Source organism: Dermacentor albipictus, unplaced genomic scaffold, assembly GCF_038994185.2.
Source record: "Dermacentor albipictus isolate Rhodes 1998 colony unplaced genomic scaffold, USDA_Dalb.pri_finalv2 scaffold_13, whole genome shotgun sequence".
Classification (NCBI taxonomy): Eukaryota; Metazoa; Arthropoda; class Arachnida; order Ixodida; family Ixodidae; genus Dermacentor; species Dermacentor albipictus.
Genome location: NW_027225567.1, coordinates 3,420,327 through 3,433,017, shown reverse-complemented (window position 1 = coordinate 3,433,017; position 12,691 = coordinate 3,420,327). Strand labels below are relative to the sequence as shown.

Genomic DNA, 12,691 nt, shown 5'->3' with positions numbered 1-12,691 from the left:
AATTTTCGAGTCCGCTGGCAACTTCTTTCGTTCACAGAACCATAACCCTTTGATAAACGGAAGCTAACGTACTGAATTTAATGTATTAAACAGTTGCACGCATGATAATTCATCCATATTTCGTACCCGTTGGTTCCAAATGTTCTTGCTGTTCAATTTCGGTTACCCCAGGACATTTTTGTAGTAGTGAAGCGGTGCATCACGTTCATATGCGCGCGCGCATATGAACTTGATGCACCGCTTCACTACTACAAAAATCACTACTTCACTACTTCACACACACACACACACACACACACACACACACACACACACACACACACACACACACACACACACACACACACACACACACACACACACACACACGCACGCACGCACACACACGCACGCACGCACACACACACACACACACACACACAAAATTCACGAAACAAGACATACCCAATGTCACTTTCATGAAGCATGAAAGAAATCATCATTAGCAGTCATGAAAAAATTAGCATTGAACATTTTGCTAGTGTGGGCTAGCTTTAAAGGGACCCTGAAACGATTTTCTACAAACTTACTGAGTCTTTAGAGTAGGTCCTTCTGATCATTAATTGACGCATCTAAGTGCTCCGCGTAAAGAGTGTAATTTATTATAAGGTTTTAAAAATGCACATCGCTGCCAATCGCAGCACACTGCGCTGCAGAATTTTAAGCCGCCCCTAGCTATATGACGTTAGTGGGGTGAGCTATCCGATTGGCTGACCATCACACACACACACGCACGCACACACACGCACACACACACACGCACACACACACACACACGCACGCACACACACGCACGCACACACGCACACGCACGCACGCGCGGACACACGCGTGCACACGCGCGCACATGCACGCACACGCACACAAAATGCATCATTTCTAATAGCTTCATGTCTTTCATCTATTTGCTTGTGAAACCAACAGTGTGATCTCTTGTATAAACGAGCGCGGCAATGTTCTCATCTGTGATCTTAATAATACTTAAGCGGTTGACATGCATTGTAGTTAGGCAGACATCAATTTTACAGAGAGTAACAATATTTATTTACCATGCTGCTTAAGCACCCTAGTACAAACAGGGTACATTTGCATGTGTTCTGTAGTCACAAACCATTACAATATACACTGTAATGGTTTCGCATTTTATATTGCAAAATTGTGCTTATTCAATTCCTGATGCAGTCAAAATTTCTGTTCCAGACATGCAGTAATGAGGGTGGCACCAGTATAAAGCGACACACTCCATGCACTAAACAGAAGCCTGGTACAACACCTGGTTCAGAAATAAATATGCTTGATATATGCTGTATTGGCTTGCTAGTCTTGAGATACATGTCATTTGTTTGTAGCAGACGATATGAACGTTTGTTCATGTTTACAATTCAGCATAATTGGTTCAAACATAACAGAAAACACAGCAGAGATTATCCAAACTCATGTAGTATCTCACTTGCCACTGTTCTGCCCCAACAGAGTCTGTGCCACGTACATCTTGGTCATCACGGGAGCCCCCATCTACACCAACAGGAAGGGTCTGGAGCCGACTTCGCAAGACCACGAACAAAGAAGCCATTCCAGAATTATTTGGATGAGATATAAAGTCTACGGACGACTGTTCCAAGAGTGAAAAGAGCCTCCGCCATCATCCCACCAGGGGTGCTATGCAGGATGCGCCGAGTTTCTCGTTCACCCGAGTTTTACCCGAGTTTGCTCGACGGCAGTCAGTGAACGGAGATAGCGCGGAACGCGCCGAAGGTGCAGGCAAAAAAATATGTAGACAAAAAGCCGCGTATGACAACATGAGCGCACCCTGCGCGGCACGCTGCTTCCACGTTTCAAGCGCAGAAGGCTGCACAACGAAACGCGCCAGCGCCACGTATTGTTATCAATGGATTATCGCAACTTAGCGATACCGTGACTGTCCCGCTGTCGGTCTGCACACTTGCCGTGAGCCGCTTGCCACGCCTTTCCCGGGCGCGTCAAGGGCGTGCCTTTTCTTTCGGGCACTGTCTTACTTTCCTCCATCGAATGCGAACAGGGTACATGCGGCGCATTCTTGCACCTACACTTTCACTCAAACGAATACGTTAAAGTACAACAAATAAAATAACGAACATTTTTATTTCTCTAAGTATCTGTTTTTCGTTTTCAACGCTACAAATTTGTGATGACAAACGGAGCTCGAGCAAATTATTAAATTTTGCACTTTTTGCCGCGAGTGGCGACAGTGAGGCGAAAGCTTAGAAGCGGTACATTGAAGCGGGTCACGCGCACGAGGGCGTTCATACGGTGATAAGTCGCCTAGGGGCGCTGCAGAGCTATTCTCAATAATGTCGGTCATGATCCATGGAGGGTCATGGCCACTCTTTCTCTATTAGGGGAATAGAAACGCAGCGCCGCGGTACGGCTGTTCATCGCAGGCGCTTCACTAGGCCATTAAGGCTCCCGGTTTACCAGCTAAAAACGACACAACGGCTGTCGCTGCGAAATGGCGGTATGTTATTGTAGAGTGCGTAGTGATGCAGTTCAGTGAAAATGTACCAGTTTATCTTTGTGCGCGAAGCCTCTGCGATACATTGCGAAAAGTGCGTGCTTCCCCAGCGACACAATTCATCGCTTGCCCAGTGAAGGTGCCTCTGAGCGCATGTACGCAGTATATGACTGTGTTGTGCAGTCGAAGGTGCTTGCAGATTACCTCTGCTGGAGCCAGCAGCGATCGCAGATGGATATCGTAACGGCACCGTAGCACTCGCATTTTGGCAGGTGAGGGCTCTTGTGTGCAGTTATGAAATCAGATTTCGAACGGAGAGAGGTGTTGGAACTGTTGAGTGCGCAGTGCTTGTGATGAAGAAATGCCATTGCACTGGGTCTAGAAGAGCGAGCGATTCTCAGACGCTGATCGTGTTTACGACGCTGTGGCTCCGTTTCATCACCGATGACAGAGCAGCCATCTCAAACGACTGCTGCAATACGCACTCCTCAGCATCGTCGTCCCCCTCGCCGCATCGACGCCTTGTAAGCAGCTACAGTGACGTGCTGATAATTATTTACTGTGCACTACGCGCCACAATGCAGGCCATGAAACCGTGTTGTGCGGCCATCTCAGCCCGAGAAGATGTATGCATAAAGGCCCAACCAGACGCAGCCCGGGATACGCATCTCGCTACGCGTACACGTAAGCGTACGCGTCTGCGTGCGCGTACGCGGGTGATGAAGGGAAGGGCGTCCAGCCACTCGATACGCGCACACGTGCGCGCTTCGCTGCGCGTAGCACAGGGCTGACAGGCCAGCGGCCCAGCGATGGCGGAAACGGTCGTCTTTGGCTTTGAGAAAAGTTTATCTTTAATTTTATTATGGCTAGCCATTTTTATTTAACTTATCAATGTTAGAGCTAGTACATTGTTTTTAAGTTGATAAATCACGCTGTTCCTATATATACATCCTTATGTCAAGAAAAGCTACGTCAATTATCAATATCACGCGCGATAGCGTCTGCTTGGTCACAACTGCAGCTGACATCTGCGCGCGACCACGCCCGACGTTGCTGCCGAGCTCTGGCTTAGCCGCTTGCTTCGCCGGCATCAGCGTTCTCTCCCCGCAATGTACACCACATGAGAAAGAAGCTTTTGCTGCTGCTGCTCTTGCAAAGGCGGCGGGAGCGCAGAAAGCGTCTGCGGCCTCTGCGGCGACGTTGGTGGGTCCGGCTAGTCTTTGAACTGCGTAAAGAAGAAGGACTTTACGGCTGTGAGTAACTTCTTTCCTTTCGATGATCTACAATGGTAGAACTAGGAGCCAGTGTTTGGACATGGGGACTTATCTTCGTTAGGACAGCAATTACTTATCAGCGTTTTTAAGTGCGCGCATAAGTGAAAGGGTTAAAGTAGTAATGCGGGGATCGTACTCGCAGCGCGCGAACGCGCAATTCGCAGAACAGCATCGCGTCGTCGGTGCAAGGTTCGTCCAGGTTGACAGCACCGATCGAAACGATAACGTGACGTACGCGAACAGGGGGAACGATAAGAGCGGGGTGTAGTTCGGAAAGCGCGAAAGCATAGGCGAAGATCGGGCTGATTGGCCGCCGGAAGCATACAGATAGTATATTGGATACGTGGTGACGACACCTCACGACGTTTCAACCGCCGTCTGTCTAATCCGTGTATGCCTTACGACGTACGGTCATTAACTGTTCAGCTTCACAGGGGAAGAAGCGCTTGATTCTATTTAACAGACAATCTGTAATACTAATTTGGAGCTCCCTTCATTATTAACAGTAGACCATACTGTTAACACAGAGCTTGTGTAGCACCCTCTTTTCTTGCACAAAATTTGTAAGGATAAAGTTTTGTAACACATTTTCTTACCCGCCGTGGTTGCTCAGTGGCTATGGTGTTGGGCTGCTGAGCACGAGGTCGCGGGATCGAATCCCGGCCACGGCGGCCGCATTTCGATGGGGGCGAAATGCGAAAACACCCGTGTGCTTAGATTTAGGTGCACGTTAAAGAACCCCAGGTGGTCAAAATTTCCGGAGTCCTCCACTACGGCGTGCCTCATAATCAGAAAGTGGTTTTGGCACGTAAAACCCCAAATATTATTATTATTTCTGCTATTCGATATTTTATTTGATATCCAGATTATTTCTTCTTCATTTGATTCGATTCTAAATCTACTTTTCGGTATTAGCACACCCCTACAAAAAGCTTAGGACTGCTAGTTATATTTGTGCCATTAGTATAGCACATAGATTAAAGAACACCTTTCTACACGTGTTGGTTGTCTTTTATGAAGCTTGTGGACGAGATGCGATTTCCTATATTTTCTGTCTCTCAGAAGTATGACTGTAGAATATGAAGTGTTATGTAATTAAATTGTGACCTGGGGGGCAGGTTAAAATTCTGTGCGACTAATTTCGAAGTTTCTTGGCAGTGGCCGCACCATTTTAATATACCGTTGACTGGCTCTCCTGTTTTGCCGAACCACTGTTTGTATTTAAGCACATAAACAAAGCAGGGGGTAAAATAATGATGGCTAGTGGCTATACGTGTGTGTCAGTGAAATGTGTACAGCTCCTGATACCTGCGCGTGTATGTGGGCAGGGCATGGTCTTGCTGCCAGGCAAAAATGCACCATTTTTTACAGATGCAACGGATACGTCAAGATGACCACGGATTTTTCTACAAGTTCTTTCGCAAGGCGCCGCAGCTCTTGGACAAGCTATTGAGCTTTTTAGCAGAGGACCTCACACGGCAGCACCACATTCGAGAAACCCCTGAGCCTGGAGAATGACTTGCTGTAGCAACGAGGTTGGTAAAGGACAGTTGCCCCTAGAGTAATAATGTGCGATTGGAGGAATACAGAACACCGTTTCTTTGTCATTTATAGTATCATTTATTTTATTTTATTTACATATTACTGCCCACCGCCTTTTGGAAGCCAAATCAGGAAGGAGTCACAAAACATTGAAGCAAAACAAAAGAAAGAAGGAAACGACTGACAATGAGCGTGCATAAAAAATACTAATACATAATAATAATAATAAAATATTAATAATCATCTTTATTTCTCTCTTTCCACAGAATGCAGAATTATACACAACTAACCATTTATTAACTCATAAACAAATAAAAAAATGGGACACGAAATGCTGATACAAAACGAGAAATAGTAATGATGGTACTGACAATGCGCGTGAAAAGAAATGCAAGAAAAAAATGATCGCATGATCACAGAGACTGAAAGTTTCCACTTACTGCATCACCAGTGTAACAGTTACGGCTAACTCTAAAAAAAACTGCCATCGACTGGCATCGCACAAAAGCTACCTCAGTGCTTTTGACCTTGCGTAACCTGTAAAACATGCACTGAGGTATGCTTGCACATGTATCACACAAAGGTGGTAGCTAACCTACACAAATGAATTTTGATCGTATGTCACCCGAAAAGGGCCCCTACAGCCATGTAGATCATTGTCAAGAAAAATCATGTCATCATAATTAGTATTCAAACAATCAAGACATGCGTGCTAATTTTTTTTCAACTTGCATTCAAGCTACTTGGCATCCCGGTAAGACATAAAAGATGTTGCCTTGACTTACTGTGTGGGGATTGAGGCGGCTAGACTCTGCAGTGGTGTGTAAGTCATATAGTGGCAATCGTGCCTGCAATGTATTAAACAACTGCAGAACAGCATGACAGCCGCATAACTCTCTCACATTTTTTTCAGCTTAAGAAATTTTTTAAAGCTCACATGTTGTTCACGGCTCCCGTCAGGTAGCCCTGCTTCCTGCCAGAGAAGCAGGGTCATACGTATAAGTGTCTCATTTACACACTGCCTTCAATGTCACTGATTACGTACAAAGACTTTGGCCAAACATCCAACGCAGAACATGCTAAACTAACTCTGGAACTGTGCCACAGAACACAAAGAAAAAAAAATGTAAGGAGTGTGGCTTGTGGATGATAGTTGTGGGAGAGGTAGAGGTTGTCTATGTTGGCAGTGAACCTCGCCTCCTGGCTATGTGGTGGCAAGACTTTTCCCTTTCTGCTACCTCTTCTAATAATAATAAAACAATTTGAAAAATGCTTGCGCTGCTAGAACGCCCGGACAGGCTTTACAACTTGCAGCATATAACCGAAATTTTCAATGGGTCTGGTTGAAGGTTCATTACATTTCTTTTTATTTACAGGCATGTACAGGCATCTCTACATGCATGCACAAACTCTACATGCACAGGTGGTGAACTCAAAAAGGTTCATTGCTGCAAGACAGGCTGAATGAGTAAACACAGATGAAAGCGATAAACGTCTGTCTTGCAACAACAAACCTTTAGTTGCAAGTCAGGGCTTTTTTATCGTAGGTGTGTTGCTAAAACATGTTCACACATCTCTACAGCAGCAATGGCCAGCCAACCAGGCCCACAGATATCAACTTTATGAAATTCTTGAATACCGCACAAAAATATGGATACAACACAACGTAAAATGAACAAAAAAGAAGAGCTGAGGGGCTTTGACATGACAACAACAGACAAGGAAACGTATATAAAGCATAAAGGAAAATAACTGTCATCTCATTTGTAATGTCAACATCACTAGGAGAAGGGAAATGAAAGTGGAGAAAATATAACTTGCCACTGGTGGAAGCTAAAACCAAAACCAATTGAGCTGGAGGCTATTCCACCATCAATTTCATAGAATGTTTATGTGTACTAGATTAGGCTCTTGGAGTGTTCTTGCACGAGTAGCACTGGCTAACACTACCAGGGTGAGATCTAGTACATGCACATACACGCCCAAGAAAGTTTGCAGAGGGATAGCCATTGCTGCAGCTCTACTGGTAAAGCAATGCAAGCATAATTCAAAGGTTGTGGGTTCGTCTCCCATTAGTGGGAAGCTACCTTTTCATATACTTTCATTTTCCTCCTTATTTTTCCATTTCGATATAAAGCAATTAAATTCATGAATGATTTCCTTTTGTTTCGTTGTCTCTTGGCTTTATTATACAAAAAGTATACATTAAAAAACATTAATCTTTGAATTACTCTCCTACTTGCATCAATTTAATTTTCAAGTCAAGATGCGTATCCTCACTGACCTCTCTAATGTGTTTGAGCAGAGAGACGGCAAAAGTTCAAGGTCGTCTTGTGGTTTGCATCTTTTGATTGCACTTGAAACATTGCCTAATTCCTCCAATATTAACTGACTCTAATCTTTCTTTTTCCTTTTCCTCCCCCTTGACTTTGCTTCAGAAGCAATGCTTCCTAACGTATCCAGCCTACGACTGCCTGCTGAAGCCAGCGATGCTTCTGACTGCGGACTGCTGTGGTGTGCCTCAGAATCCTCAGGAACCAGAACTTCTTGAAACATCGGTGATTCAAGAGATTCCAAAATGTCCTGAGACTCCACAGACTCATGCGACGCCGAAGACAGAGTCGATGCTGGCGCTTGTGACTCTTTACTTCACGGTGATGGCACTTCAAGTGTTGCCAGATCGGAAAACTGGCACATTTTTGGTTAAGATGTCTGCAGCACTTCCCTCCTCACTCGATGGGGGCACTGGTGGAAGGTTGGCGGACATCCTGCATGTGAGCGTAATAAGGTTTGCACATACTGTCAATGTGTAAATAATGTGCCAGTCTGGATGCAAAAATATCTGAAGGCTGAAATCCGTCCACATTTGTTTTAGTGTGTGATTTTATTAGAGTACACTGAAGCTCTGAATCAGTTTTGTAGGGACAAAAGCGACTAGCCTACACAACCAGAATGAACAGTTTCTGCATGCGCGTAAGTGTAGCTTTTGTATCTTTTTCTGTTTTTGCTTGTGATGCATTTAAGAAGTTCTTACGAGATCTGCATGCCTAAAGCCTAGTGATTACTTCTACTCAAAACAGTGCATGATATTTGGAATGTTTCAGTTTTGAAATAATTAGCAGGAAGCATTCCACTACATTTACTCAGTAAAACCACTTAATAAATTTCATGTTCAAAGACCTATGCTTGCACTTTCTAAACATAGAGTAGTAGTACTGTTAGGTCTTGCTTTAGCATAAGGCTCTCTCCTGTTCTAGTTTTTCTACTTGAAACGTTCTTGGCTTGTAACTTTGTTTTCCTTTTACTTGTTTGTAAACTTCATCTCATTCTAAACTGTTTTTCTTAACTAAATGTACGTCTAAACAGTGTGAAGCTGTGTACGCAGTAGTCAGTGCATTTGTTGTTTGTATTTAGGAAGTTACGTCTAATAATGTTTGTCTTCTTGCCATCTGCCTTGTAAAGGGTGTTTTGGCCCAGCAAAGCTGACCTTAGCGAGCAAACCCTTCCAGAAGGTTTCTTACAGCCAAGCTTTTTTTGCCTCTTCTCTGGACTTTCCTACCGCTGCTCCTACTGTCTTGCCAAATAGCTCGCCTCATACTGATATTAATGTAGACATTGAACCATTGTCATCCCAGCTGACTACTGGCTACTGTGTTGCACGAGTGACCAGTACTGGACGTAATGCAAATACCAATTAAAATAATGTAACTAGATCGTGGTTTTGGCATGTAAAATTTCAATAATCATTTTTTGCACAGTGCGAATGTGTTAAACTGGATCATCTAGTCCTTCCTCGGAAATTTTGCTAAGCAGGAACAGCGTTCTCCACAAACATCGTGAAAGCTTCGCTTAAACCAATAACCACAGCACCTGAGATCTGCAGAATAACCACAGGCTGATAATAAGCAAGGACACTGCTGAGCAGACACAAAAAGAATTATCAATTACACAGCTGACAATGTTGTCAGTACTATGGCGCATTTATTCCTACAGCATGATGACACTGAATGAATCCCTAAGCAAGCTAGGTAATATTTGAGGGTCTGTGATGATGCACCGATTTGTACACTGCTGGCAAGCAACAAAATGCAAAATTAAAACTGTGCATTGAAGTGCCCAAGGTACACGTGAATATAGCAACATTCAATACTCAGTTAAATACTGGCCATTGACTTGCACGCTGCCTTCTAGGATCAGTGCACAGAATAAAAAAAACTACTTGCATGTTTTGTGTTTTCTTTTTGTGTGTGCATCATGCAAGCCCTTTTCTTTTTATTCATCCTGCTGATATTCTCTGTACTTCTGTCTTATGCTTTATTGTTAGGTTTTTAAGTGCTATGTTACTTGTTATCTTGTGCCTGTTTTTCTGCTTTCTCTGCTCCCCACTGCAAAGCCAAACTGGCTTTGTGGGTACCTAAATAAATAAATATACAAAGCTATTCTTGTACTGCTTGTATGTCCCCTTACCGGATCACATTGAACGAAATATGCGATAATCGGAGCGGCGATGCAGCACAAATATTTTATCGCCAATTAGACAAAGCTGAATATAATGCATACTGTGCGTCGACTTGCTTGTGTAAGCACTATTTTGAGTCGATTCCCATAAGTGCGGTGCATTGCCAGCTATAATACAAAAATACGGCATCGCCGGTCAACGTGGTAAAGGGAAAGCACTAAAATCCCGTGTTTCATTTTTAACACGCCGGCTAAGATGGAAATTTCAAAATCACTTACGGTCTACACTCCATTGTGTAGCGCAGAAACATCATCTGGTCGAAAAACAGCCAGATGACGTCGTTGTGAACGTCGACTGGCACGGCGCGGCTCTTTCCTTTCTGACAACGTCTTCCCAGGTGCCGAAATTTATTCCCCAGGGACTTCCATCACTTCTGCAGCGCTGTGATAACGTCATCTGGACAGATGAAACGCGTTTTCGACACCTGCGAGTCTGCTGATGAGAGAGGCAGCTTATACCAGTGCCACACAGCTAGGCTTTCGATGGCGATCGAGCGCGATCAAATTTCTCGATCACGATCGGTTCTACGCATATTGCGCGGTACAGGCAATCGTGGTCATCAAATCCGACCCCGATCGGGCTCGATCGCGATTGAAACTGCTCCGCTATTCCGAGCACTCACCTGTTCGGCAGCGTTGGGCATGACGATCCACGACCACCTCGTCAAGTGCTTGTTCTAGTAGCGCTTGTGTTTCGCCTGCTACCAAAGCGCAGGTCGAGCCTCAACGCAGGCGATCAGCGCTTCGTTGTTGATCGCCTCCATAGCCTCTGTGATCTATCGACACGAAACCAGCGGCGACTCCCGGCGTCTCCGCACGATTCTGAAACTTCAACAACCTTTCCGAACCGCCGGAAGTGTACATGCGGCCCACGTGACGTCGGTGCACAAGCTGCCACTTCCGTCGCGTACGCTCAAAGTACGCTCAAAATGACGCCCAAGATCAAGACCTCCTTGACGCGCGCGTTTGCTGCGCGTCTGCCCTCTCTAGACGCGTAGGACAGGCGCGTACGGCCTCGCAGACGCGTGACGCGCAGCCAGGCGCGCACGATTCACCGCATGTGGTTGGGCCTTAAGCCAGCGACAGTCAATGCTTTGTTTTCGATAGCGGTGCTCAGTACATCACCGATGACAGTGCGTTGTGCGCGTTTTATGTCGGCGGTCAAGATTGTTGATGCCTCTCAGCTCGACACCGCGTCGCTGTTGCCGGAAGATAAGTTGGGCGTGGCCCAACTGTAGTGGGTGCGCGCACAAGAGTTACATGCCTCGCGCGGGGCGTGACCTCTGGTTTTGATTGACAGGCGAACTCGTGCTAAACTCGTACATCGCGAAACCCCCTCCGAGTTCAACTCGGGAACATGGCCCCCGCAGGGGCGTCTGCGTCAGCAGGCGTTTGGTGTGTTGCGACACCACGTACCCGAGCACACGAGGGTTGGACCCTCCCGCGTTTAACCGTGCGTGGCTTAGCCGTGTCCGGGGAAAAGGGGATCCTGGGGGTTGAGCCGATGCTGGGTGTTCGGACCTTTAAGGCCCCCCGGCAGAGGCAACACACCCTTTTGGCCTCGGCTTCATGTAGACGGCACCCCCGGACTGACCCACCCGGGGGAAATCGGTAGTTGCCTTTTCCTGCCTCTCTCTCCCTCCAGCCTTCGTCTTTCTCTCACTTTTTCATCTTTCCTGTCTTCTCCTAGCTTCCGTTTGCTTCCAATATTTCCAGGCAGCAAGGGTTAACCTTGTGTAAATAACCAACCTAGGTTATTTCATATTTGGTTATAGTGGTAATGTACAGCTGGCGTTTGCAGACCGTGTTTCACAGGCCTGCAGCGTCCCCTTGTAGGACTCCACGGTGGGTGGCTGGCGTTACTGCCGAAATTACAATCTCATATGGCTACTTCCTTTCCCCCACTACCTGATCGCTCCCTGAAGAGGGGGCGCACCGATGATGTTTTAGAATTTTTCGCCCGTCAAAAAGAAACTTTTCCACGCTTCCACGTAGTCCACTCCGAAACACCAAACAAACCTGTACGAACAATCTCACCATTTCTTGTGTCCAAGTCTCTGACCCAAGTTCTTGGTACAGGTTACAAAGCATCCAGAATGGCAAGTGGTGATCTCCTCTTGGAGCTCCGCAACCTGAAGCAATATGAAAACCTAGCCAAGCTAGTATCATCTGGCGACGCCAAAGTGACAGTAGCTCCACATCGAACTATGAATACCAGCCGTGCCGTAGTCTCCGATGATGATCTCTTGGAGCTGACTGAGGCTGAGCTCTTGGAGGGCTTTAGTGAGCAGAACGTCATCAACGTTAAGCGAATTAAGATGAGGCGTGACAACAAGGAAACACAGACCAAACATCTGATACTTACTTTTGGCACAAGTGTCCTGCCCGAGTCCATCGAGGCCGGGTATATCAAGCTCCGTGTTCGTTCATACATCCCTAATCCCCTGCGTTGCTTCAAATGCCAGCGTTTCTGTCACAGCTCACAGAGCTGCCGAGGCCGCCAAACCTGCGCTAAATGCAGTGCTAATGAGCTCACTTCTGAATCGTGTGAAAACTCTCTCCACTGCGTAAACTGTGAAGGCGAGCACGCTGCATACTCGCGGTCATGCCCATCTTGGAAGAAAGAAAAGGAAATAGTAAAGATTAAAGTAAAAGAAAACATAAGTTTCAAAGAAGCACGCAGGCGGGTATCTTTCCTGCCAAAGCACACCTTTGCCGAAGTGGCGCGTCAGGGGCCTCCGGCGGCTGTCCGACCCACACCCAGTGAGGCGGCAGTGACGCCATCCGCCCCCTCGGCGACTGCAGCTAACGCTGCTACGCCAACACA

At 46.1% G+C, this 12,691-nt stretch overlaps 1 long non-coding RNA gene across 1 annotated transcript; it reads right to left on the bottom strand.

Annotated features, from left to right (window-relative positions):
- Positions 1 to 7,687: 7,687 nt before the first annotated feature.
- Positions 7,688 to 10,822, bottom strand: LOC139051666 (uncharacterized). The gene is made up of 3 exons (XR_011509494.1): positions 10,488 to 10,822; positions 10,084 to 10,261; positions 7,688 to 8,114 (listed from the first exon to the last, which is right to left on the bottom strand). It is a non-coding gene; the product is annotated as an uncharacterized lncRNA (long non-coding RNA).
- Between the last annotated feature and the right edge of the window lie 1,869 nt (positions 10,823 to 12,691).